Source organism: Larus michahellis, chromosome 5, assembly GCF_964199755.1.
Source record: "Larus michahellis chromosome 5, bLarMic1.1, whole genome shotgun sequence".
Lineage (NCBI taxonomy): Eukaryota > Metazoa > Chordata > Aves > Charadriiformes > Laridae > Larus > Larus michahellis.
Window position 1 is genome coordinate 79269493 of NC_133900.1, and position 20996 is coordinate 79290488.

The 20996-nt window shown below is 38.4% G+C and overlaps 1 protein-coding gene across 1 annotated transcript in view; it reads left to right on the forward strand.

Annotated features, from left to right (window-relative positions):
* The window catches only part of LOC141744075 (uncharacterized), a 31204-nt gene extending 22304 nt beyond the window's left edge, over window positions 1-8900 (forward strand). The window contains exon 2 of the mRNA XM_074589357.1: window positions 8804-8900. The gene's annotated coding sequence lies outside the window, so the exon portion shown is untranslated. The remainder of the gene's footprint in view (window positions 1-8803) is intronic.
* The last annotated feature ends 12096 nt before the right edge of the window (window positions 8901-20996 follow it).

The following is a 20996-nucleotide window of genomic DNA, read 5'->3' on the forward strand; positions in this document are numbered from 1 at the left end:
AGAAAATGTCAATGAATAATTTTCAGCTCCTAATCTGTTATAGTTATATGGATTGTAAAAAGAACTTGGAACCTTAGAACTTTGTTTTACGAAAATAAATTCAATAAGAAACCAAAACCTTAGCAGAAAAGGATACTTACCAATCTGTAAAATTTAAGTTAATGTAATAAAAACTTAAAAGGGAAAAGCTTCTTGGTTTATCAAGCTGTAAATATGATCCAACTGTTGGAAAAGTAGTGAAGAACCACATAGGCACTCAGATTTAAAGCCTCTAAGAGGTTGCGGAACACACTGAACTACTGTGAGATCCTGCCCCAGATCTATCAATCAGTTCCTTGGATAAAAGCTGTATGTTCTTACTCATTTCTACATTGCTGAAGGGGTGAAGTATCAGGCCATTATTTCTTACTGAAAGCTCAAAATTGTCCTCTGTGTGTACCACGACCACATCTTCACAGGGCCACAACGCTCACTTTGGAAAGAGCCTGCAATGATTGTAATGTTGGAAAGGTGCACCGAAGCATTATGGAAGTGGAAGAAGGAATACGAAATATCATGGGCCGTTTCATGTCTTCAACTAATCAAAAAGCCACCAAATCCCTCTCAAAAAAATTAACAGTAATTAAAGCTGATGTCATCAACACTTCGGTTTGTTTCAAGTTCTTGGCAGAGTTTTATATGAGATTTCTTTTGACACTATCTAAACATCAAAAATATGTCCTTTGACCACCCTTATTTCATATTTTGCTTTTATATAGCAGCTGATGCCTATCAGATTTTATGAGTCAAAAGAAAAACACTATATATTCCTTATAAATGGGAAAGTAAAGGATATGTAAAAGTTATTTTTAAAATTTGTTGGTTTTTTTTCAGCTGTTGAATCTAAACATTCCAAAAGTAGATTAAGTTCCCTGAAATTATGCTTGCATATAAAACCCTGTTTCTTAATTGTGACATTTGGAATTGAGAAGTTTGGAATTTTGATTTCACAATGAGTTGCCAGAAATATCTTTTCATGTATCACTCACATAAACCCCCCCCCATTTTAAAGGGACAAAATCAGACTTAAGTAGTTTAATGTTTTCCAAAGAAAACAAACCATTTTTTTGATTAATCCAAAATGAATTTGATTGGAATGTATTCCAGAGCATAGCTTGCAATTTGCTTGTTTAGGGCTTGGCTTTTTTTGTTCAATTTATGGCTATACTCTCTTCCTCCTGAGCTCCCTTCTAATTGCAACCTTTCCAAACCCTGGAAAGCTCTGGTGTCCAGGGCTCCACTAATAGAAATGGGAGTGTCTTCCTGAACTGACTTCAGTGAAGATACGCCAGTTTATGCCAGCTGTTTCTTTGGCCCCGTACCTTTTTATTTGGATAGAAACTGTGATTTTCTGTATCCCTGCTCTCAATTTGTTTCCAAATAAGCATCCCACACTCCAAGGGCCATCTGCTGTTTGTTCTGAGCTAATGAGTGTGCTTTAGTGCTAATGTCCTTGGGAGGAGGTGTCACGCTGTCACTTTGTAAAACACGGCTCCAGTTTTCTTATGAACTCAAAATTTTAACTCTTGTGAATTAACAAGTTTAAATAATTTTCTCCCCACCATGCTCACAGATGTGAGTCATAGGTGCACAGAGGATGCTGTGCAGATCTACAGTACAGTCTGGTGATCCAGGCTTAATGATCCCTGTTCAAATAGTGAGACAGACCCGTTAAGCAGGGGGGACATCTGTTCAATGCTCAGATTTAGAGTGCACTGAAAATGTACGCTCTTTTATCTATGACTGGTTATGAAGAACCAAGGTCTTCTTTCTGAGATTGAACAAACCCTATTGTGGAAGGCCCCATGTAAGTATGCTAAATATCTTCTGGAATTTCAAAGAAAAAGCTTTCCTAAATATTGTTAAAAACATTTTGCTGGTTGATTTTTAAATATGTATACATCCTATTTACCTTGCAAGGTCCTGTACCTGGGTCAGGGCAGTCTCGAGCACAAATACAGGTTGGGCGGAGAATGGGTTGAGAGCAGCCCTGAGGAGAAGGACTTGGGGGTGTTGGGGGATGAGGAGCAAAACGTGAGCTGGCAATGTGTGTTTGCAGCCCAGAAAGCCAACCACATCCTGGGCTGCATCAAAAGCAGCGTTGCCAGCAGGGCAAGGGAGGTGATTCTGCCCCTCTACTCCGCTCTGGTGAGACCCCACCTGGAGTACTGCCTCCAGCTCCGGGGCCACCAACATAAGAAAGACACGGAACTGTTGGAACAGAGGAGGCCATGAAGATGCTCAGAGGGCTGGAGCCCCTCTGCTGTGAGGACAGGCTGAGAGAGTTGGGGGGGTTCAGCCTGGACCGGGGAGACCTTAGAGCCCCTTCCAGTGCCTAAAGGGGGCCTACAGGAAAGATGGGGAGGGACTCTGGATCAGTGAGGGCAGCCATAGGATGAGGGGTAATGGTTTTAAACTGCAAGAGGGTAGATTTAGATTAGATATTAGGAAGAAATTCTTCACTCTGAGGGTGGTGAGCCCCTGGCCCAGGCTGCCCAGAGAAGCTGTGGCTGCCCCATCCCTGGAGGTGTTCAAGGCCAGGCTGGACGGGGCTTGGAGCAACCTGGTCAGGTGGGAGGTGTCCCTGCCCAGGGCATGGGGGTGGAACTGGATGATCTTTAAGGTCCTTTCCAACCCAAACCATTCTATGATTCTATGGTTTTTCAGACTATACTCCACAGAAGGTTTCAAGACTATAAAAAGCTCTGAAAAGAAATGCAGTTAATGATTCACTATTACGTAAGCTACTTATCTCAAGAATAATTTGTTTTGATATTTCTTTTACTGCCAGATTTTCCGTTAGTAAGGCATTAAAAGATACAGATGAGGAGAAGCACTTAAGTTTTCTTAATTACTGCAAGTCAAATTTTGCCCTTTTGAAGATATATATTACAAAATGTGAATATTTAAATGTGAATACCAGAAGGTCAGTTAAATTAATTGGTGATGTTCCATATTATTTTTTCTTTTATATTCCTTTATTTTAAGGTAATCCGCTTCTTGCTTTAGAAGAAGGAGCAACTGTTTACTGGAGAGCAAAAAAGCTACACACTACATTTTATGGATACTGCTTAACCCAAGGTCATACCCTTATTTTGTTCAGTCCACTTACTCTAAAGCCTTTCAAATTTTCTGGGAGATCAATATGAGAACAATGAAGATGATCATAAAGATTTATGTATCGCTCCGTTAGTGTTATAAACAATAATCTGTCAGGATAAAAAGGGCAATAATTAGGTGTAATGTAAGACTCCATTCCCTTTTATAATTTTTATTATTGCTAAAGTAACATAAGGGGTAGTCAAGTCCATTTGTATGTTGGTAGAATTACTCTTAATGGTTCAGTCAGTGATAGGTCTAACACAGACAGGTAACCATGACAACCAGGTCATGCTTTCTCTTAGTTAGTTAGTTAAAACAAAACCTGAATTAATTCTGTATCTGAGATGAAAAGAACATTCTCTCTTTCTGGTAAACTTTCAAATGGAAGCTGGCAGTGAACCGTTGTTTAATTTCAGGCATTAAAAATGCATCTGAGCCTTAAAAGAGTAGGAGCTGCATAACTTAGAAAAAATCAGACTGTATCTTAAAATGTATCCTTTCTCCAATTTTAAGTCATTTTGCATGTGGATTAATGGAAATTCACACTTATTTTTCAGTCTTTCAAGTGTTAAGATACCTTACACAGCAAGTCACTGACTAGCCGGGAAAGAGTCTATATGTTATCTTTTTTTATGTGCTGGTACATGAAGAAGAAAGATATTTATTGGAATCAGACAGATACAGTGCACCAAAACCTAATTAAGGTTTGAACTTAGAGAAAATTACCATGCTCTTCATTAAAACAAGTAAGAAAAGATAAAATGTAAGTAAAAAGAATTTGGTGGGAAACTGGAAAATATCTGAAAAGCGTGATATTAACAGATGCATAACAAAATTTCATACACTGAACATGAGAAAGGAAGTGGGAAAGAACATCTTAAAGAAATTGGCAAGTCATCATCAGAGGAGAGTTAAATTTGTTGCCTTAATGCTTAAAAGGCTCAAATTAGGAGAAGAATGCATCTAATCAATTTTTTTACAAAGCTGCATGAACTGAATGAAGCAGTGAGAATGACAAGTATTCGTTTGGTAGCAGCCCTTCACAAAGAATTCTTATTTTGTTCTTTTCATAATAGAAACCTTAAAATTGAAATTTCAATTTCCAAGCATTTCTATCTTATTTCAGAGATAATATTAGAACAAAACGAAACTCATCAGGCTTACAGACAAAACCAAGATCCGTTGAAGTGAATGGTAAAATATCCAGTTAATTCTATGAAGCCAGCTTTTTTCTCAAATTCCTTAGTAAATATGAAGAAAACCACTACTGCTTTGTATTTTTCCTCCGAAGAAAGACATTATATGGGATATAATCCCAGAATCACTGTTTGAAACCAACAGTAGTGTCTTTTTGCACCATTTAGTTCAGTGAAAGCTTTTTTCCTTGAATTTTGAATCTTCCATGTTTTCTTCAGTACAAGTTTGCCAGTTCATAGCTAAACTGCACCAAAGATGAAACAGAATGCAACTATACCACTCCTGCACTAAGATATTCTAAGTAGCTTTAAAGCCATATTTTATTGATCCTAGTCAATTCAGCTGAGTTACAAGAAGCAGTTTTATGATCAAATGGTGAGTGGCATCTGTGAGGCAAGTGATGCTGAAGGACATCCTTAGGCTTCCTCCCCATTATTCATCTCTGAGGTCTTAGAGCAAACACTGGTGAATGTGAGACATTAAAATCGTATTAGAGAGAGATGGCTGAAGATGAGACGCTGAGATTCAATCTTTTATAAATTTCACCTGATGAAAGCAGTACTGCCTCTCAGTAAAAGGAAGGTGTCTCCCGACCCCTTACTCTGTAGTTATTTAATATTAGTTATAAAAATACATTACAAGCTGTTGGAGCAGGTTGAGAGGAGGACCAAAAAGATGTTCAGAGGGCTGGAGCCCCTCTGCTGTGGGGACAGGCTGAGAGAGTTGGGGGGGTTCAGCCTGGAGAAGAGAAGGCTCCAGGGAGACCTTAGAGCCCCTTCCAGTCCCTAAAGGGGCTCTAGGAGAGATGGGGAGGGACTCCTTATCAGGGAATGTAGTGACAGGATAAGGTGGAATGGCTTCAAACTGCAAGAGGGTAGATTTAGATTAGATATTGGGAAGAAATTCTTCACTCTGAGGGTGGTGAGCCCCTGGCCCAGGTTGCCCAGAGAAGCTGTGGCTGCCCCATCCCTGGAGGGGTTCAAGGCCAGGCTGGACGGGGCTTGGAGCAACCTGGTCTGGTGGGAGGTGTCCCTGCCCAGGGCAGGGGGGTGGAACTGGATGATCTTTAAGGTCCCTTCCAACCCAACTCATTCCATGATTCTGTGATTCTATGATTCTATGATTCTATTTTGGAAACAGGTCTACAGCTAACAACCTACATGGAATAAACAGGAATATTATTGGTCCCCACTGGGAAAGTCTGCAAATATTTGGTTAAAACCTGCATAGGATGGAGATGAGATACTAACCTCTGAGATCAGAATGCTTCAAAGGGTTTTTTTTTCTTAAAATATCTGACAAGTCCTACACCTCCCAATGTACCTTTATATAGGGAAACAAAGTTATCACAGATTTAGACACGTAAACTACTCTAGTTACTCCCAGTTGTTATTTCCCAGTGGAGATGACAGGCAATGCTAAGTGAATGGCTATGTTTAACACAGGGTGTGCCTACAGTGCAGTGTGCAGCCTGTAAAGGTACACCTCGATCAGCGTAGTTCCTGATAACAGTGTGGTTACGGCTCCACAGAGTTCAATATGTGCTGCTTCACAGGCGCTTGCCTGAAGAGGCCTGTCCAGGCTAGCTTGAGCATGTCTATGTGATCTGCAAGTATATTTGTGCGTTGCAGAGAGCACAAATGCTGAAGAAAGAGCAGGATATAATTTCTGGGCTTAGTTTTGGAGACCTCAGAAGGCAGACACAGTGACAAGGTACATTGTCTAGGATCTATTAGAGTATCTGAGGGAAGACAACACATTAGGTTGGATATGAACGGTTTCAGATAGCAGAGTTCACTTTTTTGATTTCCAGCAGGTAGGATCCATTTGGTCTGTATAATAGTGGACAGTTAAAGTTCCAAGTATATCACATATAAGACAGTTAAGGTTCTGTGTATATTATGTATAGAACCTCTGTTCTAAGCCATTATTGGTTATGATAAGGTTTACATCTAATGCATACATATCATGCAACACAGATTTACATAAATAACATCAGAAAACATTATACAACTCTGTTGCTGTCGTAAAAAGTCCATTACAAAGATAAATACATTATATTCATACATACATATGCAACAATAGTAAAACTATAACAAATCTAACCACACAATATACTGGATATTAAGAACTCAGCACAAAGTAATGAATATTTGCTGAATATTGTTTGATGACCTATATTCTCAGCTCATTTACTTTGCAGATAAATGATTCATCCCGTGTATTGCACCTCTGGAAGGCTGTCTTACTTGTGTATGCCAAGATAAATTAGGAAGGCTAATGAATTTGGATGTATTTCTGAGTAGCGAAAACTTACTCTGTGTGGGTTCAGGCAACGTGTGTTTGGGATAGAAGATACGCTAGAAATAAATTACCGAAATCTTGCAGAAAACAGCAAGGCTCCAAGACCACAGATGGCCATAGTAAGATACAAATTTCCAGGATCACTATGTGAAGAGCCTAAGTAACATCCAGTTTATAGCTGTGCACTTGCAACGCATGCTAAGAAAACCTAGTGTGAAGAGAAACGCAGCAAAGTGAATAGAACAACAGAAAGGTTCCATGGTCTTCCGCTTTTACGTTCCTCTTCCAGTGACACGAAGTTGCTAAGTAATGTAGACACTTCAAAGCGTGCTTCATGTGAATATTTCATACCGCTACCTATAATACGTACAGCTGTGGGAAAGGCATTAATAGCATTGTATTACAGGAGATAAAATAAGCTCAGGTAATGAAAGTATTGGAAGAAGTGTTTGTAGTTCCTGTTTGTATTTGAAACCCCAGCCCTAATGGTGGTGGACGTGTTATAATTAAACACCTACTTCTGCTTCGTAGTGTAGCTTTTGATAAAGAATTAGGTCATCGGACTTATTTGAAGTCTGGATTTCTGCATTGCATTTTTACTTCATTGTTGGATAAATCGGCAATCTGTTATGTAATAACCCTTTGAAATCTCTGAAAGATAGAGACGGGAACTTATTAGATACTTGCCATTCTAATGGTATTAGAAATCAAAGGATACTTAAAAGAAATTTTAATAACACAGTAATTAAGAATAGTTAGCATTAGTGACAGTCAAACCTCATAAGTATTGTTCTTTGAGCTTTGATTAGGATGCAGCACCTGACTGGGTGTCTCACGAGACGTGCCTTGCTTTCCACGACGTTTCCAGCCTTTCTGGATTTTGATGGGGACAGTCATATTTCATTTTATTTGAACGATTCTCTTATTAACTGTTTCACAGCTCTGTTCAGAGCTCTTACTGTAGCCGTTCTAGTTCTCACCAGAATACAGAAGCGCAGAGGCAAATAGCTAAGTCTGTAAATGTTAATAGGTTTTTCTTCGACTCAACCACATCCTCCTATAAGAATACTGCAGAGCCATCTTATACATCTTCTGTACACTGCTCTTCAACTGGACAGCAAGGGGGTACATATTTTACCCTAAAAACTTCACAAGGTGTTTCAGCTCTTGGAAGACATTTTACTTACCACTGTGAAACAATCTACACACAGAAAAAAGAAAAGGTATTATTCTATTATGAGTAACACACAGATTTAGCCAAAGGCAGCATGGCTATGCCAAGGCTTCCTAATATCTTCCTGTCTCTGCAGCTGGAACCATGCAGGCTGCTTAACACAGCGCTGCCTTCTACTCTTCCAGCGACAAAAAGTAGAAATCTCCAGCCATTGACACAGCAATCCCGACAACAGACAGTGACATGTGTGGGCAGAAAAGACTCACAGCTTTTTCATTTTGTTGGTAGCCGCAACTGTTCCTTCCCAGCCTGTCCCTGTAATGCCCCAGCTGCGGAGTCTTGGACGCCTTCCTCTGTCAATGTTCAGCTGCTCTTGCTTCTTCCTTTCCTTGAAGTTAATGATCTAAATGAGACAGCGTTTCTTCATGTCATAACAGTGCACCCTTGCCTGTCACCTCCTTTACAGAAATTATTTGGTTTTTTATTTCTTATTCAGACTTCAAGCCAAACTACGTTGCCCAATCACTTATGAGCTATAGTTGCATCCCAGAGACACGCTAAGGCCAGGCGTTCCTTGAGCCTCCAGTCCTGTATTTGGCAGCTGCCAACTTTCTCTCCTTAGGGTATCATCATCCCTTTTTTTTTTTTTTCTTGAACCAAGAATGTCATGCAAACTTTTTCAGCAGCCAGGAGATTGATATACACATTTCCTCACCAGGAATAAAATCTATATATCATGATGTAATTGATCCAGCAGTTCTGTCCTTTTTCTCATGCCTCGTTCTTCTTTAACTAATCTTTTCCAGTCACTCATATTTGCTTCTTTAATTCTGATTAATACCTCTTCACAATAAAACTCTTCATAATATTATATATTATGTATTCTAAACTCAAATTAATATATGCTCTCATCCTGTTACTTTTACTGGCTTTTATACATCTTAGAATGCAAGTGCTAAAAGGTAGCGTTTCTGTCTTCCTTTACAGGCCTGCAGTATAAATAATGCATCAAATAATTAATCACGGTGCCTTTGGGGAAAGCCAGTGTCTGAGAAACACACTGGTAGGAAGGCATTTCACAAAAATATAGGAATATACTGGACTCCATTCAAGTCAAGGAGGAAATTTAACACCGTATATGACTCCAGAGGTGAGCTGAAAATAGTTCGCTTTCCCTACATCAGAGAACAGAGTTTGGCTGAAGATTAAAGCACAGAACGAATGGAAATACTGATGCGAATTGCAACTCCAGGTGAGATTCACTGCATCTGTGGAAAGTCTTAATCTTTTGGGTCCATGTGAAAAGTTGGGTAGGTCAAATACATCTCCTGCTGGGAAAGTTGCTGCAAAGCCCTAAGGGAACAGCAATCCATCTCTGCGGGCTGAAGTGCTCTGTAAATGCAGGGCCCATGTGGAAGCAGATAGATAAGATGCCAGCAATTATCATACAGGAACAGGTAACTAGGTCCTTGTGCCTTGCAGTAACAACATGACCTGTTACGAACTCCAAATAGTTTCCTCTCTCCATCTCTCTGCTGCTCATCACTCTGCCTTCCCACACTGGGGCCTATTTCTCAATGCCTTTGACATAATTTGTATTTGCCGTTTATAAACAGTGCTAAGGCCACAGGTAAATTCCATCCTAAAACCATTCCTTGTTTACCCCTCTCTAATGTCCTTCTTCCTTTAACACTCATGAATCACTTAAATCATAATACAGCAGTGTTCTTCCATAGAATAGCACTGTTAGAAGAATTGTTGTACTGTAAGAGTGTTATAATGAGGTAACCAATTACGTAGAAAATATGGTATTAATGATTTTAATAGAAAAGGAGAGAAGAAAAGAAAAGTTGTTGTCTTTCACTTCAAATGTGAGCAAGGGTTTAGGGATTTTTCTTTCCTCCTTTTCAGGGAGGAGGAATTCTGTTTAAACCAATATGTGCTTCTTTTGTCTTGCTTTTGTCTACTTGTCATTAGTTTGCATCTGAAATAAGGTAATTTGGTTTCTTGCCCTGTCATAGATTTACTTTATCAATCTCTGTCCTTTGATTTTGTATTCAGGAGGGTAGCTTCCTTTTTCTTCAGCTGAATCTTTCTTTGGACAACAATCAATAAATCAGAAAATTGTTAACAAAACCCCAAAATCTTAGAATGTGCAGAGCACCTATTCTAACGTTTTAGAAATAAATTTGGGCTTCATCTTAACACTTTAAATTCCCGCTCTCTCTGTAGCTGTTTAGTTGTAGTTTTCTACAGAAATTAGGATAAGCATCTTTGTTCATATTCATTTTGGCAGAGCTGGTTAGCATGTGATATCTGCCCAGATTTTGCTTTGTCAGTGGTTTTGGTATCTGCACTTTGTCAGAACTGTTTAATTTACAGTTATGAAGGGAACAGCCTAGATTTAATTCATGCTGCATTTCCTTTGCATTTGCCAAAAGAGCTGGAAGGCAGAGTTATTACTAGATGTGAAGACTCCGCTTTCAGATCCTATTTCAACTAATAATTTCAGACCCAGACATCACATAGCTATCTAAAAAGGAAATTAATTGAAAGAAAAAAACCACACAAAACCCCACCAGCATTCACTCAAGTATTCCTCTGCGTAACATTCATGTATGGTTTGAATTCATTCTCTTAATTTTCTCTTGAATTTGGGCCCTAAAATTGCCTTCATCAGAAAGCAGAAACTAGTCCAGATGTCAGCTATCTCCTATCTCTGCGGTCTGAGCTAACTTACACCTATTGTTTTTTCCTGCCGTAATCTACATTTTCAAATGCTACTGCTAAACGCTGTTTAATTACCTTGCGGCTGCTTTACTTCGTGAGCCCCTGCAGACGGCAGTGGGATGTAGCAGTACCCACAGTAGCTGAGGATAGCAGGAGTCGCTCCTCCAGGCTTCACATGACTAATTTGTCTTGCTCGTCTCTCTCCGACAGCTCGCTGTGGTCTGTCTTGGCATACCCTGTCTCAAAGAAAAAAACAAAAACCACAAAACAAATCCACAAACATTTTGGACGTCATAAAAGGGCCTCTTCTACTATTCAACGGAATTGGTCATGGCACCAATGAAATACCAAAGCCTAAGATAAAGGAAGAATTTATTCCCATTTTCTCTCTTGGTAGACCTGTAAGGCAGAAAAATCTATGACTTACCTAAATGCAGAGATTGATCCAAGTTTCAGGCGTGTCAAGATCCTACAAATATTGCTTAGTAGAAAATTCAACACTTTCCCATCCTCTATATTTCAAGTTATTCGTTACATTTGCCCTGTATTTCCCTAATGTTTCCTCCTTATTTCATGGACTAGACTTAAAATAGAAATTCAAATTATTACTTCATGTTTCAAAGTATGCCAGGAAAGGATCTGCTCTGGGAAACAACCTAAACTTCTCACGTTCTGCACTTACCTCAGCAGTCGTGGCAGTAACCTATACTTCCTTTTCCAATCATATTAGCTGAGCGTTTTACTTTTTTTCTATGTTTTTTAGCATGTTACACTTCCTTTTGCCTAAGAATTTATAGTTTTAATGTTTTTTCCAGGCTTCTTCTTTAAAGAGACCGCAACTGATCTAGTTCTGCTAATGAGGAAGAGTGACTGTGCAAAACTCGCTGACGTTTCTCATCTGCCTAGTTACTGATGACTGAGAACCAAAACAGGCTTGTCTTACTGCAAATCACGTAACTTTGAAAGACCATTTGTAATAGTGCTGTCTGAAGAAAAAATAAGGGCTTTTTCTAAATAAAACTGATATTTAAATGAATTTTGTTTTATTTTTGGACTTGTTGGGCTTTGATCATTTACTTTTTGATCCATAAGGCAAGTTTCTCTAACTTAAGACGTGAAAGGAAGCTGAAAATGTCTCCTTAACCCAAAATTATGTTTTGCTTTGGACACTCACATAAGATGTCCTTTTTCTTCCCGCTTCATTGATTGGGTCTGAAAAATATTAATCTCAACAGAACAAAATAGGTTCTGAGAGTTTCTCCCTTATGTCAAGCGAACTCCCTAATCACCTGCCTACTCTTCAGCAGTTACATTCAAGAATATTTTTAAGATGTTTCGCTTTTGCTGGAGAAACGGAATTCTTTGAGGGATGGAGCTGTTGAGGTTCAGCTGCACTCAGAAATTTTGGAAATTCAAGGGAATTCCAAACCATTTCTGAGATAAACATGTTGAATTTATATTCAGCCAAGCACTGGGTGTTTTCTTGTTTTGCTCTCAGGACTCCACACGCTGCATATAGTTTTAGGTCTGGAGCACAGTTTTGCATTCCTGGTAAGATACAGGCTTGCTGCCGTCTCCTTTTCAGAACTAGAGGAAAGGAGATATCCATACACAAGGATTTTTGTCCCTTTGGGTGACTTCTTATGCAGGACAAATGCTAAGCCAACAAATACCTAGAGCGTTCATTATACTAAATGCTGTCAGGTATCTCAGCTATTTAGAGAACTCTCGTATGTCCTCTTAAAGGTGAGATTGTTCTTCTCTGTCTTATTCTGCAGGATTCTCTGTTACTGATTGTTTTATAATCCCTTTATATCTTGATATATAGAGAAGCACCCAGAAGGACGATTTTGAATTTGTTTTATTCTATTCGCATGGAAAAGTATAGTGCTCTATTATCTGAGGATATACGATATTTTACATGTTAAATATGATAGTCCTAATAAACACAAAAGAACAACCCGGAATGCTAGAGAGATGGAACTGGAAGTTTTACATGAATGGTGCAGTATGAAGCATCCTGCTTTGGGCTGCCTTTTCCTGATGTCTTGATACATTAAGAAGTAGGTAACTGATTTATTTTTAAATCTTTTATTCTAAGGCGCAAATTTATTTCAAAGTAATTTTGTGAAGGAGAGAACTATTTGTAGCTTTTCCTGGAAGTCATGTTTCCGGATGTATCCAAAAGCTTTCCTCCTCTAGCTAGAACAGCATGGAACGCTCTTTAGAAAACAACCCCAGATATGTCACCTGCACTAAAGAGATCAAGAGTCGAGGTTTCATGATTGACAGCCGAGTGTCATCACAATGTGTCTCAGTCATTTCAGGGAAGGAACCTGTTTACATCCATAGATTCAAGTCTTCTAGAGGGGCTGTTTTCCACTCTGTTCTTTTCATCAGTTAAAACATAGTGGCATATGCTGGTGCCCGGGGTAAACAGATTCTTGCATGAAATGAATTTCTATTAGTGCATCTCACTGAAATGTTTTCACTCATATTTACCATTTTGCAAACAACCTGAAATTCATATCTGTCAGAAGCATTTGGAGAAATTTTTGATAGTGTCATGTACCACCTAGATGCAATTAATCTTTTATATTGAATCCCTGTGCTGTGAGAAAAGCTAGTAGTAATCAATTATTTGTAATTAAGTCACCACATCTTACATATATTTTGTACGAGATGTCATTGTTTTGTTGAGGATGTTATGATCCTTTTTGAATGATAGCTGAAGAATTAAAATATAACGGCATCATGTTTCACTTGCTGAATTTTAATTCAAACGTGTCCAACATTTAAACCCTAATAAGAAAAGTACCCCTGTTTGGGGCAGTTTATCGTAAAAAAATTGATTTAGGTGTATCCTTAATCTCTGTTCTGAAGAGAAATGGTTTTAACTGAATGGGCTCAATTCTTTTTAATGTATGACTCTGCATCTGTAAGCTTTTATATTCATAGAAACATAATGAAATGACACTCAGTTTTGACACCCTTTTTTAGCTGTTTTTGAGCACTCCTTGGGCCAGGCAGTGCTATTAGATGAGAGAAACCCCGTACAAACATGGGTATTTTGCTGCTGAAAGCAGCTTGGTTTGTTTGTTTGTTTTGTTGGTTTTGTTTTGGTTTTGTTTTTTTTTTTTTTAAATAGGCAGAATGTCTCTGTGCTCCAGAAACATTTCATCAATTTTGCTCAGAAGGACACCAAGTTCAGGTAGACTTGTTATCTCTAGCCATGCCAACTACACAGGCCAGGCCAACTACTGATCAGGCCAACTACTGCCTGATCCCCTGGTTGCAGGAGGGTTATCAGACTGGTTTAGCCCTGTGGGACCCCCAGGTCTGGATCCAGGCTACTTTTGCGCTCAACCTAATAAACCCTGCTGCTGGAGTACTCAGGCGCAGAGCAAGGAGCCCCACTGAGGTTTCGGAGCAGCCACACGAGTCTAGCGAGGAAAGTGCTGAGCCAGAGTTAACAAGCTCAGCTGACCCTGAACTAACTCATTATGGAGAACTGGAAAGTTTCTGCAGTGACCTCCATACCTTTATCAGTTGGGGTCAGGACTATTTTGGCTCACTGAATAATGAAGAGCTGAATACATGCATGAGGGCTTGATTCTCTGTTGTATTTTCTTTTTAATACTCTAGGTCATATTTTGGAATTCTTTATAGAGATCCTAACACCTGAAATTACCTTTTTCAGACATTACTTATTTTTATATTCTCTCCTCTCTTTTTTTTATTCACCTGAGAAAAAAAAAGGGTTTTTTTTGTTCATTTGTTTTGTTTTGTATTGTTTTGTTATAGCCCAGCAACTTCAAATCGTGCTAGGGAGCCCAGTGCAACAAACACAAAAGCCCTACATTTCCCATTTAAAAGTAGTCGTCTAAATTAAAAATGTGGATATTCATCGCTTGCCTTGTTTTACATCTATTAGTTTTATTTGTGTTAAATTAATTTCCTGCCACCGGTCCCAAGCTGGTATTTTCAGAATAGCATGAAATTGGTTCCCAAGTTCTGAGTTCAAACCTTCACCTGTAAATATGATGCCGTAATGTAACACAATCTCCTCTGCTAACGACCTAATTTGATTTGGAACAAAAGGTCTTTTAGAAAATGGCTCACATTGGTTAACCGCTTCCACGCTAAATCAGCATACACACGCTGCTGTTCTAATAGGTAGTTTCATAGGTGCTGGGAGAGGTCTTGATCACCAGCTGACACAGAATAGCAGAGCAAAGAGCCTGCAAGTGCAGGGAAACAGAGGTTTTATCAAAGGAAAGAAAATAACAGGAGAGAGTAATGGCTTCTGTCTCTTCAAATTATCGGCAGCATGGGTTTCTGCAGCTGGGCTTTTGCAGCTCTCACAACACATCAACCCTACCTCAGCAGCTCTAAGCGTCGGCTTAGCCCAGCATCACCTCGCATCAGACTCGATCTTCCCGTACCATACAGCATTTCCCTTTAGACTTTTTAGGCCTTACCAAATCTCCCACCAAGCTTTGGTTTCAGAATCCAGACGCTTCACAGAAGATTTAGTGCAGATTCGCAGCAATTCAGTTTCTTACCTTCTTATGGCAACCTACAAAAAGCTTGTTTTCGTTCTTTCCCTGTCCCTCAGAGAAACTGGAAGCTAGATATAAGCATATATAAGGAGAATAAATACTGCTGCTCCCTGCCCTCTTCTTCCTTACCGGTTTATGAGCAGATTTTAAAATGTATTTTTTCAGTGACATGCCAAATCTTCAGAAGGTTTATTTTTGGCGTTACGGATCAGTTGATTTATCTTACCTTCTTCAATACGTTTACTTTTTTCATATTGGATTGATATTGGTATATACATGTGCAGGAACATTTTTAAAGCTGATTTATCTGTTATGTAAATGACAACGTTGAAAATTCTGTCACTGAGTCTGAAAAACATTATTACCATGAGCCTCCCAAAGAACAGGTACCCGTAGAAAGTTTTCAAAAGCCAACTTAAAAACACCACTCAATAAGTACTGGTAAAATTGCTCTCAAAGGGTTAGAAAGATTTCAAGGCTAAGATTTTGCATCGCAGCTATAACTTCAGTCTCTGACCTGTATATATGAGACAGACACTTCTGTCCTTTGGACATTCTTCCTGGAAATGGTAAAAGCTGGACATATGCATGGACATCCATACCATTTGTAGATCAAAGCTGAGCCCAAACTAACCACAAATAAAATTATGAGAAAGTCTCAGAACTTGTGAGACCAAGTTTGAGATGTTCAATTCAGTAATCATGGTCTACACGCTAATGTATGCTAAGACTGAATTTAAAAAGAAAAAAAACCAAACCTTTTTCTTTTCTGTTAAAGGGAATGTCACAAGGGAATGAGAAACTTTTAATTGAGTTTTGAAATACTGCCTTTGATTCTTTTAATGCTGTAGCCAATAGGTCACTGTCTGATTAAGCCTTTTTAAAAACTTCCTGTCCAGGGACTGGAAATTAGTATGTGAAATAAGATTTTTTTAAAAAAAAAAAAAGCAGGTATTTTATAGCTATGATTCTTTAGACAAAAAAAAAAAAGACCACAAAGAATTGCAAGAAATTGTGTAGACCAAGATGGATTTTTTAGACTATGTGAGGTCAAATATGGTATGACTTTTTTTTTATTACGATAGGTGTTTTGATATACTTGCAAAGATGGCAACGTAATTTTTCTCCAACGTGTCTCTTCTTTCCTCATGCCACCTCTTTTCATTCACTGCTCTCACCCACCGCATCCCAGAGGCATCTGCCCCCTTCACCTCTGCCAACAGCCCCTCTTCCGACGTCGCGCCTGGGGACGGCAGGGATGTGGGGGAACCGGGGCTGGATGAGAGAGGCATCAACGTCTGCCAGGAGGGCGGCTTTCGAACACGGGCTTTGTTTGAAAGCCGCTTTCCCCTGAGGGAGAATAGGATGTAGGATCTCTTTTCATAATTGGCTTCTCCCTTCGATGCGGCAGTGGGTACAGATAAATGTGAAAATTGTATTTCTTCTTGGGTACTCCCCCTACGCCTTTTTTTTTTTTTTCCCCTTTTTTAAAAAACCTCTTCCATCCTAAGAGCTGCTGCTTTTCTGTGAATTGTTTAATTACGGTAGAATTTCTGAAGTCTGTCTCTGCTCCCATGGAAGTCAGCAAAGAACTTACTGTGGACATTTCTAAGAATAACGAGAAGCCATTTTTTAGTGATTTTGAAATATCCTATTCTGTTACCATCCCAAGAAACTCCAAGCTCCCATGAATACGGGGTATAAGGAATACAAGTAATAAACTTTACAGTCTGTTCTCTCTTTCCATTCACATTTGTATAGCCCAACACTGGGGAAAATACAGATATTTCTTCCCCACATAGCATTATAACAATGAAGTTTAAATATAATAATAATTATTTCTCTCACTAGTCTTTGGCTCCCCTGCAAAAGAAAAAAAAAAAAAGTAATGAGAATGATCGGTTGGGATGAGAAAGCCAGAATTAGGCCCAGTGAAAGAAAGTAAAGGACACAAGAATGGGATTCAGGCATGGTTATATTCATATGGCTAATGTGACATTAGCAGAAAATAATTTTATCTATCAAATTTTTTCTATCAATAAATGACGATTCTGGAAACTAAAGACAGCCCATTAAGTAAGTAATTCTTCTTTGTGAGCATAAATATTATCCTAGGTTGTCATAATAGAGTACTAGGGGTAGGAAAGAAAAAACCTGTTGAATAACACAGTTCGTTTCAGCGCTAATCCAATATTCTCACACGGTAATAACCAAACTGCAATTACACTACTTGAAAAGTTTTACAAGGAAGTTTGGAAATGGAATCAGTTTTGATATTTTAGAACTGGATTAAAAATCATACTTTGTCAAAATGCAGTCTCAGGGAAAAAAAAAACCTCTCTGCCTAATGAGAATCTTTCTTTCTTCCAATATTTTTTTCTTTCAGTAGTTATTTCTGTCACCAAAAAAAACCAAACCCCAAACAACTCTATATTTCAGATGGAGGTGAAAACTGTTTTAGAACAAAGAAATATTTATGTTTTTTTCCTCTTGACATTACTATGGATATTTAGTGCAATCGAATGTCATTATGAGTCAGCAAATAGAAACCAAAGTTTTCAAGAGTGAATACATAGCTGACTAATTTGCCCAGAGGTGAGTTTTAGTAAATATAAACATTATACAATATATTCTTCTTTGATACAGGGACATTCACATTTCCAGGTAACATTGGATGGCACATGGGAACATTGGCAAAAATAAGAAATAGCTGTACTATTGTGAACTAAGAGTAATTCTAGTACTCTGGTAAAAGTAAGCGTAGCAGGTTTTAGCATAAAATAGTTCAGCTTTTCCAACTCTTGCAATCCTATTAGATCTTTAATAGATAGAGTCATCTTTATCATTACTGGTTATTCCTTTTCAAGTTTAGATAAACAAGCATGAAAAAAGAAAGATAAGAAGATATCACTCAAGCTCAGATTAGCACATATACTTGCAGTATTGGAGGTGTTTCTTTTAATATGGACCCCGCTCCCTCCAGCCTCCCCCGTCAAGCAAATTTAGGAGCAAGTTCTGCTTTTATGTGCAAGTCTGTGGAATCTGTGCTGCCTCCCACAGCAGCAGAAAATGCTGTGTGATTGAGGTAATATTTTGTGAATTCAGGATAAATTACAGAATTAAAAAAATTAAAAATTTTATAACAAAAATTAAAGCTGAGAGAGGATACTCTAAAAATGATTAAAAGAGAAAAAAAAAAAAGGGAGAATTAGCTTATAATAACAGGCGAATACATCAGATATTTGTGGTAGCCAGTAATAAAGGTCTCCTTTACCGCAGTGGCGGATGGGATCTCAGTGACAGAACTTCTCATCTGAGTTATCTTGTGGTTGTCAACACTTTTCTGTCAGTCTTCAGGGACCTTGAGAATGCGAGTGGAGGTTCAGACCCCCATAAAGTGAATCCTAGTCTAGGTGTCCAGAGATAACAAACCTGCTCCTTTTAGTGATCTCCTGTGTGTATATTTCAGAGCTCCCCAGGCACGTTCCTCACTCCCAGAAGTCCTGACACCTCAGGCTTTTCATTAGTGTGCACCCAGCTCAAGATGAAAATGAATTTAAATAATTCAAAGCTCTTCCTGCTGCTAAAAAAAAAAAAAGCTATCGTATTTTTCCTTGTACATTTTGACAACACTGATCACATGGATTACAGGTACATACATATATACGTACACAAACATATATAATTAATGAAATCGTTATTTGTTTAAAATTCATTACTGAGTAAAAGAAAATCCAAGCAACAGCTGAATGGGAGAATGAATGTTAAATGACATTTTGGCCAAATAAATTGAGAAGAAACAGACCCAGAAGAATGGAAAGAAGTCAAAAAAGACAGAAGAAAAAATTATCGAATTTCTTCTTGATGCCAATCCACCTTTCTAACCAATGTTCAACGTACCTCTCATATCCAGGAAGGAATAATTCCTTGCAGAAAGGTGTAGCCTGGGGACTGCTGGGCTGGAGCAGCTCCGTGGGGCCGTACGGGGTGCTGGGGAACACGTGAACAGCAGAGAGGGCCACCAGCCTCATGGGCTTTATTAGCAGGGGATGAGGCCAGTATATTGAAGGAAGGGATTATCCCCCTCTATGCAGCACTCCATAAACCACATCTAGAGTGTTGCATCCAGTTTTGTGCCCTACTGTACCTGTGGTGCATGATGGGAGAACAAGAGGCAATGGCCAAAGGTTGAATGAGAGAGGATCAGACTGGATATAAGGAAAAACTGCGAGGACAGTCTAGCAGTGTATCAGGTTGCCCAAAGAGGATGTGCAATTCCCATCTCTGGAGGTTTTTGAGAGGCCTTGAGCAACCTGGTCTGATCCCACCACTTGAGCAGGCAGTCAGACAATACCGTCTCTTGAGTTCCTTTCCAACACAAGTTATCCTATCATCCTACATGCACTGCTTTTGCTTAAAGCCTTCAGATTTAATCGGTAACATATGCTATTTAAAATCAATTAATAAGCTGTGATCTGAACTATCAGCTCAAATTGATATTCAATATCGAAGAAAATTTGGGTCCTTTATGAAATATCCAGGCAGAGGAAGACTGCACTGTTCTGTTAGGTCAATAACTTCAGTGGATCAATAAACCTCACTGGGTCAAATTCATGCCTAAAGTTATTCTATTGATTTTGGAGATTTACCACTGGAAATATCATGTCAAGTATCTTCTCTCAGTATTCACTGGTTCATATGGAGTGCAAGAAATTCCATAACTCAAAAGAAGAATAAATTGCTTGTAGAAGAGTTTCTTCCATATCCCACGCAATTGGTGCTGGGTATGAGACCTAAAATATGTGTCTGTATAGCCAACATATGTTTTCATTTTATATAAATAACCGTGGAAGTTTTCCTAATTTTCATAAATCTCTAATCCTTTCATAGTTGTACTAAAGTCTTAACTTCAGTAATATTTTTTAAGAAATTAATGATAAAATTTCCAAGAATAACTATGGAATTATTTTCTATGACCAATGCACATCACAAGTAGGTATTATAGTTCAATTTATAATTTAGGTTGTGCTTTTTTAGTTAAACTTTTGGATTAAATAGGAAATGAGCCACATAAATCACCATATGAATTGTGAAGCATGAATCCTGGGGCAAAACTCATTTATATTTACATTTAAGGTATAGCAATATTTCCTCTGTCGTAATTTATTTAATCCATAGATCCCAATGGTGGAAATCACCTCTGTGTAGAAAATATGGGCAAAATCACTTAAAAATAGATTTTACAGGACTTATATTCAATGTAGGATTGTGAAGTACTCTGCACAAGACTGGAATAATTCTTCTTCACTCATTACTCAAAATATTAAAAATTATGGATTATTGTCTGTCTCTGTCCCAGCCATCTTCTATTTTGGATTAGTTCTTGTTCCTCTCCCCTTTTAGAATCCAGAGAGACAGAGGCAGATTTATACATCTGATTTTATTTGGATCAATTTAACATTTATTTACAGAGCTCTTCTTTCCAACACTCAACACTTTTCAAAAACCTTCAGAGGTGCATTCTGCATCTGTGAGATTATGAATTTAAGGGAGTTGATTGAAAACAGTGTGCTTACATCTATTTCTTCAAAAGCCTGGAAGAAAAGAGCCTTGGCAGATAGAATAACCTGTGGTGGAGCATTGTCTGCAATGCAACAATTTACATTCAAAAGTACCTTCAGTTTAGCAACACTTGCAGGTTTTCACAGTTTATAATACCTTCTTTTGAGAATCTTTTTATTTCTGGTTTTGTATGATTTATTAAATGTTAAGAAAAGTTGCACGATGACTGACTTGAATCTCTTCAGAGTGTATATGAAGCACATAGCTAGTGCTTCTGTATTGTTCTGGTAGAACAATTAAAAAAAATCTTCCTTTACTAATCATTC